This window comes from Petaurus breviceps, unplaced genomic scaffold (assembly GCF_028583685.1).
Source record: "Petaurus breviceps papuanus isolate PSGF00001 unplaced genomic scaffold, PetGlider_PUasm1.0 229, whole genome shotgun sequence".
Taxonomy (NCBI): domain Eukaryota; kingdom Metazoa; phylum Chordata; class Mammalia; order Diprotodontia; family Petauridae; genus Petaurus; species Petaurus breviceps.
Genome location: NW_027185903.1, coordinates 18,489,305 through 18,504,362, shown reverse-complemented (window position 1 = coordinate 18,504,362; position 15,058 = coordinate 18,489,305). Strand labels below are relative to the sequence as shown.

General features: G+C 40.5%; 1 protein-coding gene across 13 annotated transcripts in view; it reads left to right on the top strand.

The window, feature by feature from the left end:
- Positions 1-15,058, top strand: part of LHFPL2 (LHFPL tetraspan subfamily member 2) — a 260,793-nt gene that overhangs the window by 33,622 nt on the left and 212,113 nt on the right. The window lies entirely within an intron of this gene.

Below are 15,058 nucleotides of genomic sequence, written 5' to 3'. Positions count from 1 at the left end.
CAGATTCTAATCTGTTGCTAGCTCTCAATCTATTTTACCATGATGGTGCAAAATAAAAGATTATTACATCATCAAGAAAAGTAAGAGTCCACTATCTATTTTATGAATATAATAATTTAAAAAATCTTAATTCTGATTTAGTAGACAAAACTGGGCTGTATGTGGCATATGCTGAACAAAGGAAAACTCATTTTAATATTAGCTGAACTTAATTTATTTTGATGTAAATGTTAACATTTAAATATTGTAGTGCAGGGGCCCTAGAGTCAGGAGGACCTGAGTTCAAATCCAGCCTCAGACACTCAACACAAAAAACTAGCTCCACTTTCTGGTTCTGGGGTTTGAGAAACAATGTCATGGGGTGGAAAGAGCATTGAAATTAGATTCAAGGGGTGGCTAAGGTGGTACAGTGAATGGAGCACCCACCCTGGAGTCAGGAGGACCTGAGTTCAAATCTGGCCTCAGACACTTAACACTCGCTAGGCGTGTGACCTTGGGCAAGTCACTTAACCCCAATTGCCCTACCTTCCCCCCTCCAAAAAAAAAAAGTAAATACTGTAGTGCATTCCAAAGTCATGATCCCAACTTGTTGATCTTCCTTTCTAACTGAAAGTGGTGTGTCTTCCTTATTATAATTTTTTTAATATAATTTTATCTGAACCACTCTTTGTCCTTTTACACAGTCTGCCTTTTATCATACTTTTGTGTGTATGTATATGTGTCCTGTTTTCCTATTAGAATGCAAAGCCCATTGAGGTTACAGATTATGTCAGTGTTTTTGTTTGATGCACAGTCCCTTGTACAGAATAGCTGTTTGTTTAATCAGTGTGTTTTGAATGGAAATACAAGGTGTCCCCAAAGTCTTAGTGCAGTTTAAAAGCTTTAAAGTAATATCCTTTAAGTTTATATTTCATAGTTTAACTATTCATATTTAAATATTTTATAATTTAAAAACCTATAAAAGATTAAAACCACACTAAGATTTTTGAGGGACAGCAAGGTGATGTAGTAGATAGAGCACCGCAGAGAAGACCTGCACCCTCAGACCCTTACTAGCTGTGTGATCCTGGGCAAGTCATTTTACCCTGTCACCTCAGGTTCCTTATCTACCAAATGAGCCAGAGAAGGAAATGGCAAACCACTCCAGGATCTTTGCCAAGAAAATTCCAAATGAGGTCACAGAGTTATATCCAACTGAACGACAATAACAACAAGACTTGTATAAGCAATTTTAAAGACATGTCTTGTGATACAATTGCTGTGGATAATCAGTTAACCATCATGTATTAAGCTTTTGTGACAAAGTTCTGTGCTTGGGGGCAAAAATAAAACGAAACAAAAAATAGTCCTTGCCCTGAAGAAACCTGCATTTTTCTGAGGTTCTAATGCCAATATACAGACAGGTTTTTGAATCCCACTACTCTCCCCAGCCATCAGGGTTTCCCAGGAAGTGATTATTTCTGAGAGACAGTGTGGTATAGTGGATAGAACACTAGACCCAGAGTGGGGATGGCTGGGATTAGTCCCCAGGTCAGACACTTCTCATGTGATCATGGGTAAGCCACTCACGTAGCTTAGGATGTAGTTCATAGGAGGCTGTACTTGGAGTCAGAAAGAGGCAGGTTCACATCCTGCCTCTGACATATTCTGGCTGGGTGACCCTGGGCAAATCCCTTAATCTCTCTGAACTACAGTTTCCTTATCTGTTTCCTTACCTGGGGTTTGGCTTCACAACCTCTGAGGTCCTAAGGATCTTATGAGCTCCTTGAAGATTCAATTACTTGTCACCTGTTAGAGCCATAGATCTGGTGGATACCTTTAGATCTGGAAGGAATTTTAGAGGGTATCATATCCAACCCCCTCATCTTACAGATGAAGAGAAAAGTAAGTAGAATAACACATGCTTGTTTTATTCCATAAATTAAAAATAAAATTTAATATTAAAAACAACCCATATGTACTACCTGTGTCATGGGTTTGTAATGAAAGTGTTCTGCAAACTTTAATGTGTTCCATAAACATATAGTTTTTGTCATTGTGTGCCCTACTGCCTAAATCTCTGTCCTTAGTAGTCAGTCAGTAATGTTTGCCAAAAGGCATTAACATTTTCAGGACATGAGTGGCTAGGTGGCACAGTGAATAGAGCACCGACCCTGGAGTCAGGAGGACCTGAGTTCAAATCTTACCTCAGAAACTTAATACAAAACTAGCCATGTGACCTTAGGCAAGTCATTTAACCTTAATTGACCTACCTTTCCCCCTCCAAAAAGCAAAAAAAAAACCCAAAACCCACAAAAAAAAAACATTTTCAGGACACTGGTATACAAAAGCCACTGAAGCCAGTAATGTACTAAATGGCAGCCTAGTGGCTAGAAATTGTTCATTTGCCTCCATAGAAAATTCTATTAATGACCCGTAAAAGAAGTGTCTTTTTTTTTTTTAAAGCAATCGGGGTTAAGTAACTTGCTCAAGGTTACACGGCCAGTTATTTCTGGGTGTGGTGCTAAGTATCTGAGCCCAGATTTGATCCCCAGGTCATCTCAACACTGGAGCCGGTGCTCTTAACTCGCTGAGCCACCTGGCCACCCCAGAAGAAGTGTCTTTTGATGGTCTCAGAAACCAGGCTCAGGTATTCCCAGGGAGGAACAGACCATGTGCTGTTAGCCCAGTGGTTGGCAGACCTGAATGGCACTGAGTTGGTCACAGAGGCCTTCAGAGAGAAGGAGTAGCTTGAAAGCAACAAACCTTTCAAATTAATGAGCTGAATAAAAACCACAGATTTAGGTTTCCTTTGAGGACAAAGGGCCTCCTGGTAATGAGTGAGGAACATTGCAGGCCCTGCGGCAACTCATAGGGTCCTGAGCATTGGGACTATATTCATGTTTTGACACCAAGAGAGGAAGAACTTTGACAACTTACTGGTGCAGTGGATAGAGAACTGGGTCTGGAGTCAGGAAGATCTGAGTTCAAATTTGGCCTCAGATACTTCCTAGCTGTGTGACCCTGAGCAAGTCACTTAACCCTGTTTGCTTCAGTTTCCTTCTTTTCAAAATGAGCTGATGAAGGAAATGGCAAACCACTGCAGTATCTTTGCCAAGAAAACCCCAAATAGGGTCATGGAGAGTTGAACGTGACTAAAAATGACCGAACGACAACAACTACTACCATGTGTCAGGTCCTGGACTAAAGTGCTAGGGATAGAAAGACAAACAGAAGGAATGACAATTCCTGCCGTCAAGTCTAATAATGGAAGACATCGTACAAAAAGGAGCTGAAAAGAATAGGGGCAGGCTACCCGGGCACCCTTTTGTGTCATGATAATGAAACTGGGAAAGTTAGAAGCACAGCTGAGATGGGATTGAAGATTGACCAGTCTAGGCTCCTCCCCAAAATGGAAGCAAAGGGAGGAACTCACCAATGAGATAAGGGGTCTGGCATGGTGGAGGCATGTTTTCTGGTTAGAAGGCTGCAGAGGTGGATGGAGGCCCCTGGTGCTGAGGGAGGTTCCAGGGTGAGAGCAGATCTGAGGAATGGGGTGAAGGCCAGAGAGTCAGAACTGCAGTGTGAAGGCAGCAAGAAAAGGTTGGAATTGGGCAGCTAGGTGGTGCAGTGAATAGAGCACCAGCCCTGGAGTCAGGAGGACCTGAGTTCAAATCCAGCCTCAAACACTTGACACACTTACTAGCCGTGGGACTTTGGGCAAGTCACTTAACCCCAATTGCCCTCCAAAAAGCAAAAATAAAAATAAAAGGTTGGGATCAATCAAAAAACAAGGGAGGTTAGGCAAATTTAGGGGCAAGATAATAAAATCATATCTTCTATTTTACCTGATGATAATTAGACTCACTCAGGAGAATATGGTTCTGAGTGTCCACTTTGGACTTTGTTCACTCTGCTTCCACTTAACTGTGCCTGGCTCTTGGGGAGTTTGTGTCTTGGCAGTGATAAAGTCAATTATTGTCTTGGAGAGTTCACTGGGGCACTGAGAGATTAAGTGATTGGCCGAGAGTCACAGGCCAGTATGTATCAGAGGTCGGACGTGAACCCATGTTTTCCTGATTTTGAAGCCGCCATGCTTAGAGGTCATATACAAGACACAAACTGTGTAGAAAATAAAGACGAGGTAGTCTTGGGAGGGAGGACTCCAGCAACTGAAGAGGTATGTGTGCCATTTATTATATTCACAAACATGGATGTTACTGATCAGTTAATTGACAAGCATTTATTAAGTATCTGCTATGTGCCAGGTGCTGTGCTGAAACCAGGGATACAAAGACAAAAGTCCCTATTGGCAAGGTCCCTCTCCTCTAATGGGTGAGGGAGCTCTTTCTACCAATACAGGCCAGCACCTACTTTGTGTCTTATGATCTTAGGAAGTTACGTAGACCATTTAAGTGACTTGTCCAGGACCACAGAGCCATTATGTGTTAAAGGTGGGATTTGAACTCAGGTCTTCCTGGCTTTAAGGCAAGTTATATGTGAGGTTATGCAAAATGTAGGATTCTTTTAGAAATTTAGTTTTAGTTTTTCCTCCTACTTAATAGTATTCTATTTTTTCCAATTATATATAAAGATTGTTTTCAACATTCACTTTTATAAGTGAATTTTGAGTTCTAATTTTTTTCTCCTTCCCTCCACTCCCCCCATCCCAAGATGGCATGCAGTCTGATATAGGCTATACATGTACAATCATATTAAACACATATCCACATTAGTCATGTTGTGAATGAATCAGAACAGAAGGGGAAAACTATGAAAAAGGAAAAATAGTATGCTTTGATCTGCATTCAGACTCCGTAGTTCTTTCTCTGGATGTAGATAGCATTTTCCATCATGAATCTTTTGGAGTTGTTTTAGATCTTTGCATTGTTAAGAAGAGCCAAATCTATCCAAGTTGATCATGGCACAATGTGGCTGTTACTGTGTAGAATGTTCCCCTGGTTCTGTTCACTTCACTTCACATCAGTTCACGTAAATCTTTTCAGGTTTTTCTGAAATCTTCTTTTGAGCTTAGCCTTGAAGGAAGCTGGGGATTTAAAGAAGCAGAGGTGAGGAGGGAGAGCATTCCCATCAGGGAAGACAGCTAGTACAGTGGTATCTCTCCTAGAGATGTAGGGGTGTTGTGTCTAACACCAAAGAGACCAGTGAGGCTGGATTGTAGAATCATAGTAGCAAACTCAGATAGAAACCAGTGGCATATTGACTAGAAAAGCATTAAAAAATTAAATTAGAAAAGTATACCATTTAAAAAAATTAACATCACCTATATTGTATTTTGTTTTTATTTATTTTGTTAAACAGTTCCCAGTTATAGTTTCATCAAGTTTGGGGCCATTTGACACTTTTGCTGTAAGGTTGGGGTGAGGGGTGAGGGTAAGGAGAGAAAGATTAATGTGTAAAAAGAATATAAAGTTGGAAGTGGCCAGGTTGTTTGTGCCATGCTCCCCAAAGACCAAGACCCATCAATCAAGATGTAGAATATAAATCTTGACCTTTATTCATAAAAGTAGGGGCCCTTGTAGAGATTATTTCCTGTCTGGAAAATTTCCAGAGTCACAGAAATATTGGGGGAGGCCTCTCCTAATTCCTTTTCCTCCAGGGTTTCTTGAGCAGAAAGTAGGCTCTTATTCTAGGCCATCATCAAAAAGGAACAGAATTTTCCTGCTTTGGTTTCCCTGTTCCATAGCAAGTAGAAAATATATAAGTAGTTGGGAGACTTGCTGAGCCCTAATTCTGGCTCCTAGGGGTAGCTAGATGGTGCAGTGGATGGAGCACCAGACCTGGAGTCAGAAAGACCTGAGTTCAAATATAGCCTCAAACACTTACACTAACGGTGTGACCTTAGACAAGTCACTTAACCCTGTTTGCCTCAGTTTCCTCATCTGTCAAGTTAGCTGGAGAAGGAAATGGCAAACCACTCCAGTATCTTTGCCAAGAAAGCCCCAAATGGCACCATGAAGAGTTGGATGAGACTCAAAATGATTAAACAAAAGCAACAATTCAGGGTCCCCGCTTAAAGTTTTGGCCTTTTTTATTTCTTCATTTCCATTGTAGAGTCCCTGGTCTCTGTGGCTCCCGAGTGACTATAATGGCATATCACCACAAGCAGAGATGACTCAGTGACAGATGAGGCAATAAAAATTGACTTCCATGTGATGTCCCTACTCGTACAAACAATTGATTATCAGGAAGATGGGATAAAGAATCCTGTCTATCCTCAACTTTCCTTCTAGAAAAGTTTTTTCCTCTTGGCCCTTCCTGCAGTGTTGTCAATTCCGAAGAAGAGACAATGCAGGAAAAATAAAGTCATCCTTAAAACGTGCTCACTATCACTCTAAATGGCCCTTGTGACTGGGTGTGTGAAAGTCTCTGTGGTGCTGTTGCCTCAGACTAAAAATTCTTAGAATTGGAATTGTATTGAACATCTGTTCCATTTAGTGCCTGGTACCCGATTAGCACTTACTGAATATTCTACTCATCACACATGTATTAATCAACTTTTGTGCAATAATAATATTTGGCATAGAATGCTTTAAGGATTGCAGATATATGTCATGTACAATTGTATGCATTTGAGCCTCACAACAACCATATGAAAAAAATGCTGAAGATAGTATTGTCCACATTTTTTCAGGTGAGGAAATGAGGCAAACAGAGGTTGAGACTGAGTAGTCCATGATCACACAACTAGTAAATGCCAGATAAGACTCAGGTTTCTCCTAACTCCACACCCTGATCTATTTTAATTTTACTATATCATGCTATAATATTGCATTTTAGGGGTCACCTGATGCCCAGTATACCTCCCTACTTATTAGGATCCTCATGCGGTTATAATTAGAGGTCTCCAGAGGCAGAGGAGATGGAAGCTGGGTATTTACATCATGTTGAGTTGAGGGCCCCTTACTTTGATGCCTATTTTGGTTGTACATGTATATCAAGGTTCTCTCTGAAGAACTTTGGGATTGATTTTGAGACATGGGAGACATTGGCACAGGACAGCCAAGCATGGTGTGCCTACATCAAAGATGGTGCTATGGTCTGAGCAAAGCAGAATTGCAGTAGCTCAGAAGACACAAGATGCACAGATTTAGAGTCCTCTCCACCACAAAGGTTAATGTGGACTATTTGTGTCCAACCTATGGGCCTTCCAGGCTCTTTTTGGTCTGATCAACCACAGTCAGACACTTGACCTTGACACTATACCTTGACCCCAACATAGCAATGTCATTTGGCCCTCTTCAAGAAGGAAGTTGACAACAACCAACCATGAATATCTGAGATTAGCCCCAAACTGATAACTCTTGGTAACTAGTCAGTATTTAATTGACTTGGGTCAATTTTATCACAGAAGTTTTGGAGGCTTTTTTTTTTTTGAACAATTGATGTTTCATTTCAAATCATTATGAAAGGTTTTTAGTCTTATTTTCTCACTTTTGGTAACATTTGATATAGCTTTTCCATTCTCCTCATATTTTCTGAACTTTACTGCTTGGCTCCAGAATGTGAATGCTGCCTTCAATGGGTCCCCTTGTGACCAAGGACAGACATTGGTGGTCACTTTCTAACTTTATGACTAGCAAGGAAGTCAAAGGATTCAGAGCTAAAAAGAACCCTAGAGACCATTTGGTCCCTTCACCTTTCTGAATTTCCTTTCTTCATCTTTAAAATATAGAGATGGGACCAAATGGTCTCTAGGGCCCTGAGCAGCAGCAGCTCTAGAATTTTGTGATTCAGTGGGGTCTTTGGGCAAGTATAAGGGTGGAATTTGGGTATGGACCAGAACAAAGTTTGGTAGTCCACAGGGGAATCAAATTCTTGACCTCATTAGCTTTGTGCTCTGAGTTGCTATGGATGATTTATTTTATATCTCAAATGTTTCCTATTCCTCCTTTGTGTGGGTTGAACAACAGCTGGCTACCAAAAAAAATAAGTAATTAAAATAACCTTACCCCTTCAGTCTCCTTTGATGTAGCCAAGTGATTTTCTCATCATCAGCTCTTTGTTTCTGAGAGGACAGTCTTTTAAGCTTCATTTAAAACGCATTGGATTTAAAATCTGCTGGTGGAGTTTGTAGATTGCTCTTTCACTATTCAAAAACTGAAAGTGTTTAACTTAGCAAACACACTTACCTTGATAAGGTCATTTTCTGCCACATTTTATCTATTACTTTCCTCTGCATTAATTGGTTTTTCTGGGTCTTTCTTTTGAAATCTTAATTAATTTCTTTTGAAATCTTAATTTTTATCAACCAGGGGACTCATCCATCAGGTGCTTCTTAGATGGGAGAGTTAGTTGGTCCCAGCTCTTAAGATTTTACTTCCATATCCCTGGGAGATAACCCCAAGACTTGGTCTTCCCATTTTGTAAAGCACAAGATTTTTTTAAAAATATATTTTGCTTCATCTTTCAATTTTACAGGGACTGTGGACCAGATCAGAGCAGGCCTCTTAGGAAATGAGGTAGCTAAAGACTTTTTGAAGGAACAGCTTATAAAATTAGATTTTTCCAGGTTAACAAAGGTGGGTGGAGAATTACAAGTACTTTTTCCCTCAGTCCTTGAGTGATAATGATAGTAATAATAAATACTGGGCTTTAAAAAAAAAATAGATTGTCTTATTGACATATTTGCTTTGCCCCCTGTATCCTTCTCCTTTCACTCCTCCCAGAGGAAATTCTGGACTTTAAAAAAAGTGCAGCATGAGGCTCTTCTAAAAACAAGTTATGATACCAGGCACTTTGAGGTGATTGCTTAATTCTGGATTCCAATCCATATCTCCAGATACATCCCAGGCTCTATTTAAAGTTCCCATTAGACTCTACTCCACCTTCCCTCCTCCATTGATCCATATCTCTCTCTACTTTGTTTCCTGATTAGCAAAGCAGCCTAGTGGATTCCTGGCTCAAATTCTATTTGCCTGCCTGGGGTGGCTGTAAGGTAGGACTATTTCCCTTTATGGCCACAATTGGAGAAAGAAAACAAACAGAAGAGGCTCCAGTTGCTGCCCAGCAGGCCAGGAAAATAGTTCTAATTCTCTTTATGCTTGGGTTCAAAGAGCACTTAACATTTTACGGGAGTGACCAGCCTCTAGAGGTACTCCTGGTTTGTGTGAGTCTTGTGTTTTAGCTCAGTATACAATTAACTATGTTGACCCCCACCCCACCCGCCTTTCTCTCCATCTCTGTTTCTCTCTGTCTCTGGCTCTTTGTGGGCTGGAAAGAAGAGAATTGGTGCTCATGCTTTGAATATTTGAAAAGAAGGGACCAGTGACCCCTTTGAGCAAGGGTGGGGAAACATTTGATCTGGTTCAAAGGAGATGTCTCTGAAGCATGAAGATTGAACTGATTCTGAACTCACTCCATGGAAAGAAGCTCAGTCTGGAAAACAAGTCATCAAGGAAGAATCCTTCAGTTATGAAGTCCATTGGCATATGGATCTTTATTCACATATCAGTATAAAACAGAGAGGAGGTGAAAGTGAAATGGAAGACACCATCCCCTAAACCAGAGGCAATCGCATAACTAAGAATAAAATGTAAAGATCATCATTTTGTTTAATTCATTAAGCTCCACCCAGAGTGAGCTAGCATTTTGGGGCACAAGATTTCCTGAGAGATTGACCCATTTCTTTATATTTAAATGTTGAGGCAAAGTTTTCCCTCTTAGCAAGTCCCCCCAGCCCCCAGCCCATTTGAGCCTCATAACAATCCTGAGACATAAGTACATTTTATAGATAAGAAAACTGAGGGTGAGATTAAAGTGATTTGCCGACTAGTCAATGTCACAGGCAAGATTTAAACCTAGGGAGAAACAGGAACATAACTAGAAATTATTTTGCCTTGGTTTGGTTTGTCTTTTTAAATCTGGAAATTAGAAGACTGCAAGAAATCTAAGGTCTCTTATAGTTCTAAAGTTTTAGGATTTCCCCAAGGCATAATGTAGCATAGTGCCTTTCGGTGGCAGGTAGACCTGGGATAGTTCAAATACTGTCTCTAATGGGATCCCAACTATGTGACCCTGGGAAGTTCATGTTGTCTCTGTGCTATGGGCAGCTAAGACCAGAAGTCACACACAAATGACCAATCTACCTCACTGGTCTGGATTTTTAGAAAAAAATCTTTAATAATCTGTGAGTTTGAATGCCTTAGTACCAGAAACTATTAAAAGAGTATTTCAACCTCTAACTACAAGAACTCAAAAGAAGAGAAAGGAGTCAAGGTCTTTGTAAAAGATTTGTCCATCACCTATTTTGTACTTAACTTTGGGCCAAGTGCACAAAGTGATAAACTTTCACTGGATGTCGTCTGTATGCCAAGTTCAATATTATGCCAGAGGAAGAGTTACAAGAGATGTACAACTTGAGATCTGAGCCTTTGAGAGAGAATCTGGTAAGGGAGTAGCTAAATGTGGTTGGAAGAGAGAGGTGGTGAATGAGCCTTCTGAGTGGGGGAAAATGATCTTATGGGGAATACACTGGATCCTTGCATAGGCCATGAAGTAGTGATTTCAACTCCGACCCAACACAGCTTGTCAGTTGTCTATAGGAATGGAGAATGTGATGTGGCTTTAGAACTGGAAGGGACCCATGGAGACCATTGGGCCCAACTCCCTCATCCTCATAGATGGGGAAACAGGAGCTATAACTTGCCCATAGATAAACAGCTAAGTATTTGAAGCACAATTTGTACTTGGGATCTTCCAGAATCCAGGCTCAGCTCTCCATGGGCTGTACCACCCAGCTACCTTTCAATATTGGTTTCTGGATTGTTTAGGAGAGAGGGGAGTAGCGAATGACTTTATATATTGGACTTTCATAAGTTGGGTGTTTATTAATCTGAGTAGTGCCTGTGCATTAATCAGAAAATGCAGAAATCCAAACACATACATAAGACCAAAGGTTGCTACCAGGCTTATTTTTGGATTCCCCTTCTTGTGCCCCTTTCCCAGAGGCATAATAGCCCTAGCTCAGGCTCTAATCATCTCGTGCCTCCAACTGGCCTCATTTTTCCAGTTCCATTCTCTCTAATCTCCAACACATTCTTGCTAGCTATTTATAGAGTCAATTAAGGTTTCATTTAAATTTAACCAGCATTTATTAAGTGCCCACCATGTCCTAGACAGAGTCCTGGGTGCTCAGGATACAGAGACAAAACCATATTATCTCTCCAGGAGTTTATGTTCTAATGAAAGGATGGGTAGAGAACAAAAAATACACAGATAAGTAGATATGAAAGAAATACACAATAAATACTGTGATCCCTTAATAAGACTTTTGAAATATACTAATAAAGTATTGAATTACTGTTAATTTAATCTTTCTATTTATACTATGTTATAGATAAGTGGTGATAGACCTGGAGTTAGGAAGATCTGAGTACAAATGTCATCCTACACCATAGACCACTCCTAATTGTGTGACCTTGGGCAAGTCACTTCACACTGTCAGCTTCAGTTTTCATATCTTGTAAGATGGGGATAATAATAGCACTTTACTGGCCAGGGTGGTTGTGAGGATAAGGTGTATTAATATTTGTAAAGCATTTTGCAAATCTTTTTTTTAAACATTTTTATTTAAAAGTTTTGAGCTCCAAATTCTATCCCTCTTTTTCCTCCCTGCTCCCTGAGACAGTAAGCAGTCAGATATAGTTATACTATATGTGCAATTAGAAAGTAGAATTTCAGCCAGGATCTGAAGGAAGATGTTGGGTTGTTACAAGGAGCTATGATGTTATTGTAGAATTGTTTTTCAGTCATATCCAACTCTTCATGACCCTATTTGGGGTTTTCTTGGCAAAGACACTGGAGTGGTTTGCCATTTCCTTCTCCAGCTCATTTCACAGATGAAGAACTGAGGCAAACAGGGTTAAGTGACTTGCCCAGGGTCACACAGCTAGTAAGTGTCTGAGGCAAGATTTGAACTCAGGAAGATGAGTCTTCCTGACTCCAGACCCAGCACTCCTACACACTGAACCACCTAGTTGCACCCAAGATGCTATATAGATGTTAATTATCATTATTATTGGCAGAAATTATAAAAGAACTTTCAGATCTCTGATCTCATTTGATCCAGAGGTTGGTTTTTTTTTTTAACTTTACAAGAGAAATGTTTCCCACACTGTTCTAGCAGTGAGGGGTGCTCCTAGCTTGCATTTATAGTTTATAATTACATAGTTTTACATACTCATTTAATTCTCATAACAATCCTGGGACCTAAGTAGTTGAAATGCCATCATACCCATTAAAGATGTAGCATAACTTGCCTAAATAATGTGTGGAGGAAGCACTGGAACCTGGGTCTTCTGACTCTGTGGCCAGTGCCTCAAAAATCTGTAGAAACCTTAATCCCCTTCAGCAGTTTGCTCCTTGTCTCTGACAAGTTGCTGAGGAGAGATGGTTGGATATGCTAAATCAGTGTCTTTCCTTGTCCTGGGCAATGGTCCCTTTCCATCTTATAGCTATAGTAGTATAGTAGGGGCAGAGAGGTGGCAGAGTGAATAGAGAATTGGACCTGGAATTGGGAAGACCTGAGTTCAAATGTGGCCTCAGATACTAACTGTGTGACCCTGGCCAAGTCACTTACTCTGCCTCAGTTTCTTCATCTGTCAAATGAGCTAGAGAAGGAAATGGCAAACCACTCTCAGCATCTTTGCCAAGAAAACCCTAAATGGGCTCACGAAGAGTCAGACACAATTGAAACACCTGAAAAAATCATACTAGCAAGAATTATCTTGCTCAGGTCCCTTGCCATGAGTAATCCAGAGTTGGACCATTGACATCCCTTCCTATAAGCTTTTCTGTAGAGCCATGTCCAGTAAATTGAAACAGTATCAGAAAGGAAGTGAGTGGATGAAGAAGAAATAAATAAATATGGGCAGCGTGAGAGGAAGGTTTGGCAACCCTGCCCTGCCAAAAATTTTAGGCTAATGTTGAAAGGCTGCTCCTGCCCATTTGGCAGAGGAGTGAAGTTTTATTCATGCCAATGGGGCTACAGAATTAAAAGTGTATTAACTTAGTGGGATACTTTGGAGATCATGTAAACCAGCCCCTTTATTTTACTACAGATGAGAAAACTGAAGCCCCAAGACTCAGCAACTTGCCCAAGGCCAGCTGGTAACAGCCCAGAGTCTCTTAATTCCTTTTTTTTTTTTAATGAGATACTTCAATTCTTAGAAGTCTGTAGAAGTGGTGCTCTGTATTTACTTAATCTTTTCTCTCCCTTCAGTGTGATTGGGATGTTGTTTTAAATTTGTGTGATAGTTTTCTTAATAAATTGGTTGAATCTTACCTGTGCTCAGCATTAGAATCCTGAGCCATAGCAACATTAAATGTTTTGCCTTTTCAGAGAGACAGGGCGGTGCAGTTGGAGAGATCTGTGGTCTTTGGAGGTAGAAGATCTGGGTTGAAAGCCATTTCCTCTGTAATGTTAATGGGATTTAAGATCTTCTCTGCCCATTAATAGACCTCATGTGGAGCCCATTAAGGGAAGCTTGCTTCTAGGAAGGCTTTCACACTTTTACTAATTTCCAATTAGGCATTGAGTCTCCAGTGTTGTGATGCCTTCTGACTCTGAGAAATATATATATGCTCTGAGTTAGTATTTTGCTTTGGGGGTTCGCTTATGAGAAGGATCTTGTGATTCCCTGGTTGAGATTCTGAATGACATATGTTCAGAGCTCCCCTACTACTCAGATGTAAAGATTTTTGATCCAGGCATACATGTAAAGTGTTGATTCAGGCATTCACATGCCTGTATGTTGGTTTTTTATTTCTCTGCTTGTATTTTCTGTTTGTATTTTCTCTGAAGTTCAGGGTGCTGACTCTTCCCTTGAACTAGTGAATGTAATTTAAAAAGATTGTTGACCCCTTGAACAGCTATCTTTCCTAGTGAAGCAGATCTAAGAGCCTGTGCTCGCAGCCACCCTGGGCATGCCAGTGTGGTTGCTGCTACACGCTGACCCTTAGTTGAGGCAGCTGGATGGTGCAGTGGATAGAACTCTGGGCATGAAGTTGGGACAGACCTGAGTTCAGACATAACGTGTATTTACCTGTACAACGACAGACAAGTCATGACCTCTATTTGCCTCAATTTACTTGACTGTAAAATAGGAGTAAGCACAGCACCTACTTCTTGTAGGATTGTTGTGAGGATTAAATGAGATAATATTTGTAACACTTAGCACAGTGCTAGTACATGTTGCTGTGGTTTAGTTGTTTTCAGTCCTGTCTGACTCTGTGACCCCATTTGGGGTTTTCTTGGCAAAGATACTGGAGTGGTTTGCCCTTTCCTTCTCCAGTTCATTTTATAGACAAGGAAAGTGAGGTAAACAGGGTTAAGTGACTTGCCCAGGGTCACATAGCTAGTAAGTATCTGAGGTCAGATTTGAACTCAGATCTTCCTGACTCCTGGGCCAGTGCTCTCTCTACTGCACCACCTTTTTGACCAGTATAGCACATAGTAGGTGCTATTTAAATGCTTATTCCCTTCTCTTTCCTCCTTCAGCATCCTCATCTGTAAAAAAAAAAAAAAATGAGGAGGATGAACTAACTAGCCTCTGCAGTCTCTTTTAAATCTAAATCTGAACCTAAGTTCCCATGAATTAATGCTGAGTTTGGTATTAAAGAGTTATGTCTCAAGGAGAAGGAAGAAGAAGTAGATGAAGGTGGAAGAAAAGAAGTGGGACAGTCTTTCAGGAGAACCTGGGGATATTGTCAAGGACTTTTTTTGTTTGTTTTTGCTTTTATTTTGGAGGGGGGAAAGAGGGGATATTGGGGTTAAGTGACTTGCCCAAGGTCACATGGCTAGTAAGTATGTCAAGTATCTGAGGCCAAATTTGAACTCAGGTCCTTCTGACTCCAGGGCTAGTGCTATATTCACTTGCAAAGGACTTTTAAAGACACTGAAGAGAATGTCTTTCCTTTGGTCCTCCCTCAACCCAAACCCTGACCACCTTCTTTACAGAAAAATAGAACACAACATTCCAAGCTTTTCTGAACATCATTTCGAAATAAATAAATGTTCCCAACCACCTGTTTGCTATTAAACCACTGTTTTCTCTCC